Consider the following 14,475-nt stretch of genomic DNA (forward strand, 5'->3'; position numbering starts at 1 on the left):
GTTACATGGCAGAAGGCGGGGTGGGCGGATCATGACTGAAATCGGTAGCCGGAGTGCCGGCTTCCTCCACTGGAGCTAACTCGTGCGAAGACGCGGCGGCGGAAGGCAATGTGTGTTTCTTTGTATCCACACTGTCTGTTGGTAAACAGCCGTCCGGCGTCCCAGGTTGGTTGAGTTCATGAAGGGGCAGGTTGGTGTTGACAACGGGCTCCAGACCAACTTCTTCGTCGTGTGTCTGTAGAGCCGACATCGGACGGTCGTCCTCTTGTTGTGCGTCCAAGTCGTGTTGTGGCGGGCCGGCCGGCGGCGTCACAACAGTCAGCTGTAAACACTGGCCGGCACTGTTGTTTACCGACGCCGCAGTGGAAGCAGCGGCGTCGGAGCCCTCATCTATGCTGTCCACGGCAACGTTTTCCTGGGAGGGAGGGTTTGCGTCCGTGACCGAGATCGGGTCGTTGACCGACAACTCTTCATCAGTTCCACTATCGTCACAGGTACGGCGTCGATTGTTACCGACTGATAACGTTGTGCCGACAGCAAGTGGAAGCTTCTCGCTCTTCTACGCCAATGGCGGGAAGGACTCGTTGCTAAGATCAGGATCAACGGCCTCTGATGTACCGGGTGGCAAAGGTGTCCCCTCCAAATTCTGAGGTTGGGTCATAATATCAGCTAGTGTCAACCTCTGGCGTTTTTGTAAGGTGTTTTTAAGGACGAAAATACGCCGAGGACAATCACTGCGTAGATGCCCGCTCTCGTTACAAATATAACAAGTTTCTACTTGCCCACTATAAACGACATGTGCTTTATAGCCACAGACCACGATATTCGAGGGAATATTAACTTTAATGCTCATATCAACAGAACGAACCCCACAGTAGCATTGAAATTTGTGTTGGCTAGACCATTTTTCAATTCTGATTTGCCGAATATCACCGTATTTAGCAAGAACATCTTTCAATAGGTAATGTTCAACTTCAGGTGGCAAATTGAATACTCGAACCTGTTTACATTCTACATCGGCATTGGTGATTAACACGGTACTCACCGATTGGTCGCGATGATGGAATTCCGCCTTTCCTCCAGTTTTCTGCAATATCTTCACCAGTTGTAACGGAGTGAGGAACTTGACAAAGAAACAGTAATCCGCCATATCATAGTACGCTGTGTAAACCTGGTCAGAAGTTATCGCAATTACATCGACAATCCAATCATGAATTCCCAGAGAGCTTCGTTGCACACGACGCGTTGCCTTGTCAAACTCAAAACATAATGTATTCTTACGGGGAACCGATTTAGCCATAACTGTAACGATAAGCGTCCGAAACCGCTAGTAAGAGAAAAAGAAGAATAAGATTAATAAAAACGCAAAATAACACGAGAAAAAAACACAATCACAGTCACAAGAAACGATGTAAACACGGCTTGCGGCGCTACGACGGCACGGAAGTAAAGGCACGTCCGAACGCTGTCGCGTCTCAAGCGGAACTGAGATCCATTAGGCCACACGGTCTCCGACGACCAAGTGCAACTTGTATATGACTCATCTCGAAACGCTCACACCCCTGATGATTTGTGTTTTCGTTCTACACAGCCGCTGGCCCTTGCTCTTTCCCACCCATTCGTTACATTCAACCTCTTACGTGACCGACCAAATATAGACTGGGAAACAAGACCACACACTTTGTGCATACGGAATCGAAGGCAGGGCGTCCCTCGCCGCATTTGCTACGAATGGCCATTTGCTACTTCTGCAGAAGCGGCGACGACGACGACACCGCGAGAGGCTCTGAGATATGTGAAAAATACATCTATAAAATGTAATTCAGACTGCCTCGTCTAACCTTATGCTGTACCGCTTTGGCAAAGGCTTTATCTGCACCATTCGCCTTAATCACATCTGAGAGTAATTCTTAATAAAAGGCATGTCGCTAATTGTTCGTCATCACGGATACTGTTTGCTATACGGCCACGACGCGCAACTGATTTCCAAAATTCGACTTCCTCCTTTGAGGATGGAACTCACGACTCTTGGTTTACTAGATCAGTGCTCTACCACTGAGCTAAAGAGGCACGGCCTAGCGGTATTTTTGCGTACTTCGTCCTTACGGTCGTCTGGATCATCAGACTTCAGCTGACAACACTTCATATTACCGACTAATATTTGCAGCTATGGCGACCCATTACTGCTTGGCTACACATCTGACACGTAACCGATGTGCTCTCCAAACAACAACACTTGCATTTCAGAACATGTCTTTCACACATGTCTACAAAATCACCTTCACCTTCAAATACAGTTTCCTTGCGACTGACAGAGACGTAGGCAAAGTTGAAAGTTGCTATTTCCATTACATCACGTTAATCAGAAAAACGGTAATTTACATCTGCAGCCGAACAAAATTGCGTTCAGCACAGCGTGGGGCTCGAACCCACGACCCTGAGAATAAGTCTCACGCTCTACCGACTGAGATAGCTGGGCTGCTTCGGTGAATACTTGCCGGGTAGCACATCACACAGTACTCGTTTGGGATGGGTGGTCCCATACAGAATCTCTCCATGCTGCCTAATGTTTTCCTAACGTCACACTCGTCACGAATTTCACTTTTATTTAATAATCATTTCTGAGAGGTAAAGTAATTGCATCACAACCTGCAGAGCTAGTGGCGTAAAAACTAACACTCATATTTGATGTGACTCAAAAGGCGAACGAGTTACTTTCTGACGTTGTTTTAGATGTGCAAGTGCCAGTGAAAACTCGCGGTGACGGCACTCTGCCGACCATTTCGCTAGTTAACACCGGTCTTGTTGTGTGTGTTTCAAGCTCAAGAGCATCTCCAAGCAGAAAATGGTCAACAGCAACATTCAGACGGTTTCGTACTGCTCAATTGCTACATTATAACTGTATGTTTCTTTTTCTGAACTGATAAAACACGAGCGTGACAGCATTCGAACCTGTAATCTTCAGATCCGAAGTCCGACGCCTTATGCATTAGGCCACACGGTCACTGACGACCAACTATAACATGTATACGACTCATCTCGAAACGCTGACACCCCTGAGGATTTGTGTTTTCGTTCTACACAGCCGCTGCCCCTTGCTCTTTCCCACCCATTCGTTACATTCAACCCCATTGTAGACCGACCAAATATAGACTGAGAAACAAGACCACACACTTTGTGCATTCGGAATCGAAGGCAGGGCGTCCCTCGCCGCATTTGCTACGATGGCCATTTGCTACTTCTGCAGAAGCGGCGGCGACGACGACGAAGACGACGACCGCGAGAGGCTCTGAGATATGTGAGAAATACATCTATAAAATGTAATTCAGACTGCCTTGTCCCACCTTATGCTGTACCGCTTTGGCAAAGGCTTTATCTGCGCCATTCGCCTTAATAACATCTGAGAGTAATTCTTAAAAAAACGCCTGTCGCTAATTGTTCGTCCTCACAGATACTGTTTGCTATACGGCCACGACGCGCAACTGATTTCCAAAATTCATCTTTCTCCTGTGAGGATGGAACTTACGACCTCTGGTTTATTAGACCAGCGCTCTACCATTTTTTTTTTCTTGTTCGTCCTAAATATCCACGAAAACTTCAGTCCGGGTTTAGAAAAGTAGTTTACAGAAAGGCGGCAAATCCAGAAACATTATATAGGAAATCGGCTAACACAGGCGTCCTTAGCCAACACCCTCCCTTTCAAAAGTCAGGCTAAGCATATTTGCTAAATCTTCACGGAGTCCTGGCAAGCGCAATCGGTTCCAGTAAGCAGTAAGAATGTACTGTCGAAACGTTAGGTGTTCATCCTCTTCATGACAACTAATAACAAAATGTACGAAATGTCCAATCAACCACATAACGTATTGAGCTTCGTTCGCGGATAAAAAGAAGAATCGGGCCGTACGATGATGTCAATGGTATAAGCGGCTTCAGCAGTTCTAGTGACAAAAGCCAGTTGTTTCCTGAGCCAACGCCAATTAGCAAGGTGCCCACAGCAGTTGAATCGATGGTCAAGGGTGTCCAGGAGACCACACCGAGTGCAGTTGTCCGTTTCAGAAAGACCAATACGGTGCAGTCGTACGTTGGTGGGGACCAAATTATTAATTACCCTCTACCATGTGGACGCCACAGCCATAGTGTGGATCGGCAGACTAACATTCTTCCAGATGTTCTTCCAGGACACTGATGGAGACGCCAGTTCGATTGGATTGGGACCGGCCAGCCCCTCCCAGCGGGCAATCAAGCTCTTGGTCGTTGGCACCGGTCGTCGCAAGAAGACGTCACCGAGGTAACTAACCGCAATATAAAATTCCCGGACGTGTTTCAACTTAAAATTGAGGCGACCGACGTCGGCAGGTGGAGCAAGGCTCTTCGGACGCAGAACAGTAAAAAGTCTGGATGTAATTGAAGTCACTTCTTGCGTTACAATTAGAGTCGTACGGCGGACGTACAAGGCAGATGCCTTGCGAGTAATGTCAGTGAGGCCCAAGCCTCCGGAGATACGCGGTTTCGTCATAACCTCGTAACGCAACTTGAATAGATGACCCTTCCATATAAACCTGCTAGACAATTGGCGCAACCGTTTCGCCATCATAATGGGAAGGGGGAACAGCTGAGCAACATAATAGGCTTTACATAACACGTATGTGTCTAAAATTCAGATTTTTTGCAAAATGGTAGCAGAGCGATGCTCATGGACCATCAGAGCCCCCTGTATCTTTTCGGTGACAGATTTCCAATTAAGAGCCGCCATTTTTATAGGACACCGATCAATGGTAATCCCCAATGACTTATGGCGATCGACAAAAGTGGCCCAAGGCTCATCAGCATCGCGAAACCCTCGAATATCAAGGAACTTACACTTACCTTGATTAAGACTCGCTCCAGAGACACAACAGTATGCATCGACTGCCCCTTTCAACAATGTGATAGCATCACGTTGACGGAGGAGAACAACAACATCGTCCGCGTACGCCTTAACATTGAGCTTCCCACCAGAGAGGGTCATACCCTGAAGCTTGAAAGCAAGAGTCCGAAGCAGCGGTTCCAGGGACAATATGAATAGCGACATAGAGAGCGGACTACCCTGACGTATCCCTCGGCGGATAGCAAAGGGCGGCGTCAGCTGCCCGTTGACTGACACCCGAGCAGATATTGCCCTATACAAATTGCCAAGAACACCACGTGATGAAGCGTTAAAACTTATTGTATCTAAAACATGATCTAAAAACAGATGACTGACGTGATCAAAAGCCTTATAAAAATCGAGGAAAGCAAAGGCACAATGAACGTTTGTAACCGCCGCAACCGAGACAACATCCCGATATTCGGCTACTGGGGTCAGAATAGATCTACCAGGAAAACAACATTGATATGCACCAATCACACCCCGAAGCAGTGAAGACAATCGACTATTGAGTGCTCTGGCAGCTGTCTTGTAATCAAAGTACAGCAATGTGAGCGGACGAAGATTGGCAGTAGATAAACGACCAGTGGACTTCGGAATTAAAACAATTTTCCCTACTTTAAAATCGGCAGGCACATCCATCCCCCTGACAATCTCATTTAAAATCTGCGTAAAAGTGCCACCCAAAAGAGGCCAAAAACGGAGATAAAATTCTTTAGGCAGGCCGTCTGGACCCGGCGATTTACCGGACGGAGAGTGAGCAATAAAATCAAAAACATAATCTACCTGGAACTCCCGGAGTAGGTCGCCGTTCGTGTCAGGCGTGATCGTCGCAGGAAGATCCTCAAGGACATCATCAGAAAGAGACGCACCAGAATCATCGGCAGAATAGAGACTAGCGTAATACTGATGAAGAGCACGAGTCATTTCCTCCTGTGCAATAAGCTGTCGTCCATCATCCGCCATAAGAGAAGAGATGAAGGAGCGAGTCTGATGCCGCAGCAGGTGGTACAAAGAAGTCAGTTCACCTTCAACAAGAGAGTGAGGTTTCGACTTTACTCGCAGACCATCCAACTGTCGTCGTTTGAGGGTCAAGAGCTTGGCTTTAATACGACGAACATCATGGATCCGCAGAGGAGAAGGACCCGCCGCGTCATACAGTTCACGCAGGACAGAGTAGTAAAATTCATACGTGTTCTTAAAATCACGCGCCCTTGCGGCACAGTAAAAAATCAAAGTCTGACGAATCTTGGGCTTGGCAAACGCAGTCCACCAAACGAGCAAGGAGGGGTAACGCGGGACAGAGCGAAGACATCGCTCCCACACGGCACTTACAACTTCATCAATGGCACTGTCGGCAAGGAGGGAAACATTTAACATCCAAAAACATCCACTGAGAACGATAAAGTTTTGCTGGTTGGTGACTAAGATTTACAGTTGCAGTAAAAGCACAATGGTCAGAAAAACTAGTAGGAATAACATCGACAGAAAGAATGTTATCACATAAAAAATCAGAGAAGTAGAATCTGTCGAGTCTACTGCATGAGGACGCGGTAAAAAACGTAAATTTCACCAGGGTGGGATATTTGTGTTCCCAAACATCACGCAGGTGCATCGTACGAACCAAGTCATGTAGATCTCGGCAATAATTAAAAGTCGGGGACTGGTCTTCAGAACCGGCCGCGGTGGTCTCGCGGTTCTAGGCGCGCAGTCTGGAACCGTGTGACTGCTACGGTCGCAGGTTCCAATCCTGCCTCGGGCATGGATGTGTGTGATGTCCTTAGGTTAGTTAGGTTTAAGTAGTTCTAAGTTCTAGGGGACTAATGACCACAGCAGTTGAGTCCCATAGTGCTCAGAGCCATTTTTTTTTGAACTGGTCTTCAGGGCGTAAAACACGATTAAAATCGCCTCCGAGCAGGAGACTCCGAGGACTCTTGCGCAAAAGATAAATAAGCTCTTCCTTATAAAAGCGCGATCGAGCCACAGTGCGACCCGAACCAGATGGGGCATACAAAACAACTAGGTGGAGATCAAAAAGACGACAACCAATCCCACGGCCAGAGTCAAGGAATTCAATGTCAGTAATAGGAATACCTTCTCGAAAGAAAAGAGCAGTTCCTGTTGAATTCTCCGGTGCGACATTAAAAACAGTTTGAAATCCAGGTAGAGAGAGATCAGAAAACAATACTTCCTGCAAAAATACTACGTCCGCACAGGAGTCGTAGAGAAACTGCCGCAAAGAGGCAATGCGAACGTCGGATTCAATACGGTTAACATTTAAGGTAATAAAGGTGTATGCTTGAACCATGGAGAGAAAAGCGAGAGAAGAAACCACCTACACCGACGCATCACATCACAGTCCATAGCAGGGGAGACGGAGGCATCCGAGGGAGGGGGACTGCTACCCCCTTCCGCGGATCCCTTACGTTTCGGTTTTTTACGAACAGCATTGACGTTCGGCTGAACGGGCAACTTGCGTCGGCTGACGGGCAAGGAAGCGGCAGCCGCCGGTGGCGTAGGAGGGTCAAGTTCTGTATCCGACACCACCCGCGCCGGTCCACAGTTAGGGTCCGGCGTCGCGGGGGAAACATCCGACGAAACGGACTGGTCTACACCAATACTAGCTTCCGGCAAACATGGACTACACGGAGGCGAAACGTGAGCAGGAAGCTCCAAAGCTGCTAAGTTGGAAGGAAGCGGAGCAGCTCCGCTGGCAGAGGTGTGGGGCAGCGAAGCAGGAAGTTTTTGCGACTCAACTTGTTGTGACAACGAAGTCGGTTCGGAAGGCGGCGCCAACAGGCCCGACCGACGAGCCGACTCGAGAGAAGCCGCGTCGGAAGCCGGAGGGGCGTCAGCAGCCGCTACCGGAACAGCTACTTCAGGGGAACAGGGAGCATATACACTACTCTGTGGCTCGGAGGATGTCGGTCTCTCGGATTGGGGCATCTCGGGGAGATCCTCATCCGTACTATTTCCATCTTGTGCGCGACGCCGTTTATTATTCAAAAGCGGCACACCCACCTGAGGAACAGACGGAACATCATCAGATTTGGCACGCAAAGGAGGAAATTCTGTGTCAGGGGCGTGCAAAACCTGCGGCTGGGCGCTACTACCACTGGACTGTTCGACACCAAGGAGCAGAACCACCTGCAACGAGGTCAGCGACCGTTAACTTGCGACGCTGTTCGAGAGAATTTTTTAACACAAAAACCCTCCGCGGACAGTTGGTACGCACGTGGCCACTCTCATTACACAAGAAACAGGTGCCAACCTGTCCACTATATGTTACATGGACACGATATCCACCAATCTGCAGGTGCGAGGGAATATTCTGCTTCACGTGCATTTCGACGGAACGAATGCCACTGTAACACTGCAGACGATGTTGGCTACACCACCGTTCAAGGCGAATACTCTTAACATCACCATACTTGAGTAAACCCTCCTTAAGATACACATTATCCACCTCCGGCGGAAGGTTGTAAACACGAACAATGGTGTACGTAATGGTAGCTTTTGAAAGCAGTACGGTACTGACAGAATCATCCCGATGCCGAAAGAGAACCTGATGACCAAATTTGGAAATAATTTCATCAACCTGAAGGGGGTCCATAAATTTAACAAAGAAAACATAGAGTTCTGTATCAAAATATGCAGTGTGCACCTGATCCGAATTAATGCCAAAGGTATCTACTAACCAATCATGAATCTCAAGGGAACTAGGTTGCACATGGCGGGTGGACTTGTCGAAAGCAAAACTAACTGTAGCCTGACGAGGAATAACCTGAGACGACATTTTCAAAAACTACGCGGTCTAAACCACTACACAAAAAACACTTAAATACACACAGAAAGTAACACAAGGAACGAAACAACGACGGAGAAAAACTTACAGAAGGTACAACACTACACGTAAACAAACGATATCCCACTATACGTAACGCTACGGCGGAGAGGAAGACTAGGCACGTCCACACTGCACGGCGTCTGAAGCGGAACACTACTGAGCTAAAGAAGCGCGGCCTAGTGGTACTTTTGCGTACTTCGTCCTTACGGTCGTCTGGATCATCAGACTTCAGCTGACAACACTTCATATTACCGGCTAATATTTGCAGCTATGGCGACCCATTACTGCTTGGCTACACATCCGACACGTAACCGATGTGCTCTCCAAACAACTACACTTGCATTTCAGAACATGTCTTTCACACATGTCTACAAAATCACCTTCACCTTTAAATACAGTTTCCTTCCGACAGACAGAGACGTAGGCAAAGTTTAAAGTTGCTATTTCCATTACATAACGTTAATCAGAAAAACGGTAATTTACATCTGCAGCGGAACAAAATTCCGTTCCACCCAGCGTGGGGTTCGAACCCACAAGCCTGAGATTAAGAGTCCCATGCTCTACCGACTGAGCTAGCCAGGCTGCTTCGGTGAATACTTCCTGGGTAGCACGTCACACAGTACTCGTTTGTGTTGGGTGGTCCCATACAGAATCTCTCCATGCTGCCTAATGTTTTCCTAACGTCACACTCGTCACGTACTTCACTTTTATTTCATAATCATTTCTGAAAGGTAAAGGAATTGCATGACAACCTGCAGAGCTAGTGGCGTCAAAATTAACACTCATACTTGATGTGACTCAAAAGGCGGACGAGTTACTTTCCGACGTTGTTTTAGATGTGCAAGTGCCAGTGAAAACTCGTGGTGACGGCACTCTGCCGACCATTTCGCTAGTTAACACCGGTCCTGTTGTGTGTGTTTCAAGCTCAAGAGCATCTCCAAGCAAAAAATGGTCAACAGCAACATTCAGACCGTTTCGTACTGCTCAATTGCTACATTAAAACGGTATGTTTCTTTTTCAGAACTGGAAAAACACGAGCGTGACAGCATTCGAACCTGTAATCTTCAGATCCGAAGTCCGACGCCTTATCCATTAGGCCAACCGATCACTGACGACCATGTACAACTTGTATCTGACTTATCTCGAAACGCTCACTCCCCTGATGATTTGTGTTTTCGTTCCACACAGCCGCTGCCCCTTGCTGTTTCCCACCCATTCGTTACATTCAACCTCTTACGTGACTGACCAAATATAGACTGGGAAACAAGACCACACACTTTGTGCATACGAATTCGAATGCAGGGCGTCCCTCGCCACATTTGCTACGATGGCCATTTGCTACTTCTGCAGAAGCGGCGGCGGCGGCGGCGACGACGACGACGACGACGACTACGACGACGACGACGACGACGACGACGACCGCGAGAGGCTCTGAGATATGTGAGAAATACATCTATAAAATGTAATTCAGGCTGCCTCGTCCCACCTTATGCTGTACCGCTTTGGCAAATGCTTTATCTGTGCCATTCGCCTTAATCACATCTGAGAGTAATTCTTGAAAAAACTTCTGTCGCTAATTGTTCGTCATCACAGATACTGTTTGCTATACGGCCACGACGCGCAACTGATTTCGAAAATTCATCTTTCAACTGTGAGGATGGAACTTACGACGCCTGGTTTATTAGAGCAGAGCTCTAACACTGAGCTAAAGAGGCGCGGCCTAGCGGTACTCTTGGCTACTTCGTCTTTACGGTCGTCTGCATCATCAGACTTCAGCTGACAACACTTCATATTACCGGCTAATATTTGCAGCTATGGCGACCCATTACTGTTTGGCTACACATCTGACACGTAACCGATGTGCTCTCCAAACAACAACACTTGCATTTCAGAACATGTCTTTCACACATGTCTACAAAATCACCTTCACCTTCAAATACAGTTTCCTTGTGACTGACAGAGACGTAGGCAAAGTTTAAAGTTGCTATTTCCATTACATCTCGTTAATCAGAAAAACGGTAATTTACATCTGCAGCGGAACAAAATTCCGTTCCCCCCAGCGTTTGGCTCGAACCCACGACTCTATGATTAAGAGTCTGACGCTCTACCGACTGAGCTAGCCGGCTACCTCGCTGAATACCTGCCGGATAGCACGTCACACAGTACTCGTTTGGGTTGGGTGGTCCCATACAGAATCTCTCCATGCCGCCTAATGTTTTCCTAAGGTCACACTCGTCACGTACTTCACTTTTATGTCATAATCATTTCTGAGAGGTAAAGAAATTGCATGACAACATGCAGAGCTAGTGGCGTCAAAATTAACACACATACTTTACGTGACTCAAAAGCCGAACGAGTTACTTTCCGACGTTGTTTTAGATGTGCAAGTGCCAGTCAAACTCGCGGTGTCGGGACTCTGCCGACCATTTCGCTACTTAACACCGATCTTGTTGTGTGTTTCAAGCTCAAGAGCATGTCCAAGCAAAAAATGGCCAACAGCAACATTCAGACGGTTTCGTACTGCTCAATTGCTACATTAAACCGGTATGTTTCTTTTTTCAGAACTGGAAAAACACGAGCGTGACGGCATTAAAACCTGTAACCTTCAGATCCGAAGTCCGACGCCTTATCCATTACGCCACACTGTCAATGACGACCAACTATAACATGTATACGACTCATCTCGAAACGCTCACACCTCTGAGGATTTGTGTTTTCGTTCTACACAGCCGTTGCCCCTTGCTCTTTCCCACCCATTCGTTACATTCAACCTCTTACGAGACCGACCAAATATAGACTGAGAAACAAGACCTCACACTTTGTGCATTCGGAATCGAAGGCAGGGCCTCCCTCGCCGCTTTTGCTACGATGGGCATTTGCTACTTCTGCAGAAGCGGCGGCGGCGGCGACGACGATGACGACGACGACGACGACGACGAAGACGACGACGACCGCGAGAGGCTCAGAGATATGTGAGAAATACATCTATAAAATGTAATTCAGACTGCCTTGTCCCACCTTATGCTGTACCGCTTTCGCAAATGCTTTATCTCGCTGGGAAAGCGGTCTGCGTGGCGTCACCTGGGGGAGGTGTGTTGCCTTCCGAAACTGGGTTAAAACCGCCAGGAGACCCTCTGATTCCTGGAAATCCTCAGACACGTCTGAAGTGCTCTTGGCTCAGAGGAACCTGAGTGGGGCGGGGACCGCAATGTCCTATCCCGTGGCCTTGACGTGGCCCTGGCGCTCAGTAGCTCCGTCGAAAGGAGTGAAGCTAACACGGGAAGGGCCGTCCATGCATGACGTTAAAAGGCTAGCCCTTAACTGGGTGCAATCCTCACGGTCTGCACTGGCCCACCGTGAACTAGCAAAAGCGGTGGGTGAGACGTGGTCGGTCATGATCCCCCGGTACGTGTGGAGACCCCCATGGGGAACGTAACTCGGGCTTGAGTGCCGCACCGTCTCGATGATGTCGAACTCCACAATATAAGACCCAGTCATGTCTATCTCTGGGCTGTGGATTCGTGAGGGTTGTCGTGTGTCAAGGAAGGACGTTAAACTCCCGTCATGGTAGGACGTAAAACGCCCCCAACCCAGGCGAAAGCAAAGGGTGCATGGCGCAGGGGTAGCTGCGTTACGGGAGACACTCCACCTGTCTCCCTTGAGTTGAGCCCGGTGGTCGGGCGAGGGTATGAGGGTGAGCCTCACGGCTTTCCTGGGGCCCTGCAGTCCGGCTGCCGACGTTCCTCACGTCCTGGACGACGTTAAATGTCTCCCAACCCAAGGCGAAAGCAAAGGGTGCATGGCGCAGGGGAAGCTGCGCAAGAGGGACACAACATCTGTCCCTGGGGAGGGGAGGGTCGAGTGGGGCTGCTCGGGGGTGGGTGATGGCGCCTTGGCGACTCCCCACCACTGGGTAGCTTCTGCTCCCCTCCCCTCCCCTATTTTTACGCAGGGCACAGACCATCAGGTGCCCCGCATGCTGGCGACCTCTTTTGTCGGCGTGGGACCTCGGCGCGATTCGGCAAGGGTGCTTCGCCGCGCCTCTGGGTAACCGAGGCGTGGTCCGCCAAACCCAGATGGTGGTGACATCGTCTGGGCCAGGTTAGCTGGGTCCAGACCGCCGAAAGACTGGGTGACCGGCCCGCCACCTGAGTAGGAGCGGGTCCTTGGCCGAAAGGTGGAAGCTCGGGCGAGTAGGCGGCGAAGGGCGAGAAGTGCATCCGCTTCTCCGGAGTGCGGGGTGCACTTGCCGGTGATCGCTGGGTGAAATCGTCGATGAGGAGGCCGCTGAAGAGGACCAGTGCGTTGGAAACGGTGCGCTGAACCTGACAGCTCAGGAATGCTCTTGACCTAGGGGCGAGGTTGGTGAGCGAGCTGCAGTCTTAGTCCCCCCCCATGCCAGAGGAACCGGTCCGGGGAAAGAGACGGGTTCCCAACCCCTTTTTTTCGCTTGTCAAATAATGATGATGGCTACAAACGAGACAAGCGATTTGAGTGCGCCTGCGAGGCTTTCGACGCTAGCTGATCCCTCGCCACAGGAAGGCCTGGGTCAGGCAATGGTAGAATGCAGCATGGAAAGGCATCTCAGATTAAGCCAGTTCCTGGACCATAACGTAAAGAACGGTAAAATTAGTCAAACCGCGGTACAGGCATTGAAAAACGAGTTGGCGGCATGGGCAATAGCCAACGCCAAACTCGAAGGACGACTAGAGGAGCTCGAAAGAGAGAATGAAAGGCTCCGGAAACAGCCTGCTAGGACATGGGCCGGGGTCGCGGCGCAAGCTGCACCCAAGGCTCCCACAACTAGAGAAACTATCGTCAAGGTGTCCAAGCGGCCGGAAACAGCGGTCTTTTTGAGACCAATGCCTGGCCAGAACATAAAGAAGGTCCAAGAAGTCTTCGCGACTTCAGTCAACCCAGTTAAGGACAAAATTAAAATTAACAGGATTAAGGCTACAAAGAATGTAGTGATTGTCGATGTTGCCACTGAGGAGGACAAGAACAAGCTTTTGGCGAATCAACAGCTATGTAAGGCAGTCAGATGTGAACCCCCCCGTAAGAAGAACCCCTTGGTCATTCTTTATGATGTGCCAAAGTCCATAACGGACGAGGACCTGTGTAAGACGATCTATGAGCAAAACTTTGACTCAGAAGGCAACATGGAAACTTTCCTAAAAGACTTTAAACTTAGGTTTAAAACTGGGCCTAAGGATAAAGATACAGTCCACCACGTAGCAGAAGTCACAGGATCCCTATGGAGGAAATTGACAGCTATGGGCAGGGTATACATAGGTTTTCACTCTGTTAATGTCAAGGACTACCTTGTTGTCCCCCGGTGTCAGAACTGTGGGGATATTGATCACATACACAAATACTGTAGTAGGAAACCTGCTTGCTCCAGATGCGGAGAGGAGGAACATATGAGGAAGGAATGTAAGAAGTCCGTGGTGTGCATTCCCTGCACACGGAGAGGAAAGAAAACCTGTGGTATGGCAGGAAGAAACTGCCCGACCTACAAACTGCTAGAGCAGAGACTCATATCCCGAATTGACTATGGCTGATGCTGGTAACATAAGAAGGACGAACATCAAAAGGAAGTCTCCCAGCAAAAGAAAAAGGGACGCTGGAAGGGCAGAAAGGTTTAATAAATTTTTGAAGTCTCTAAAACAAATGCAAGAACGAAAAGCAACGATGATTGACTTCAGTACACAAACTGACTTTG

The 14,475-nt window shown here is 48.8% G+C and overlaps 1 non-coding gene across 1 annotated transcript; it reads right to left on the reverse strand.

The window, feature by feature from the left end:
- Nucleotides 1-9,262: 9,262 nt before the first annotated feature.
- On the reverse strand, nucleotides 9,263-9,335 carry Trnak-cuu (transfer RNA lysine (anticodon CUU)). Its single transcript has one exon. It is a non-coding gene; the product is annotated as a tRNA-Lys (tRNA).
- Nucleotides 9,336-14,475: the final 5,140 nt, after the last annotated feature.

This window comes from Schistocerca gregaria, unplaced genomic scaffold (assembly GCF_023897955.1).
Source record: "Schistocerca gregaria isolate iqSchGreg1 unplaced genomic scaffold, iqSchGreg1.2 ptg000178l, whole genome shotgun sequence".
NCBI classification, from domain to species: domain Eukaryota; kingdom Metazoa; phylum Arthropoda; class Insecta; order Orthoptera; family Acrididae; genus Schistocerca; species Schistocerca gregaria.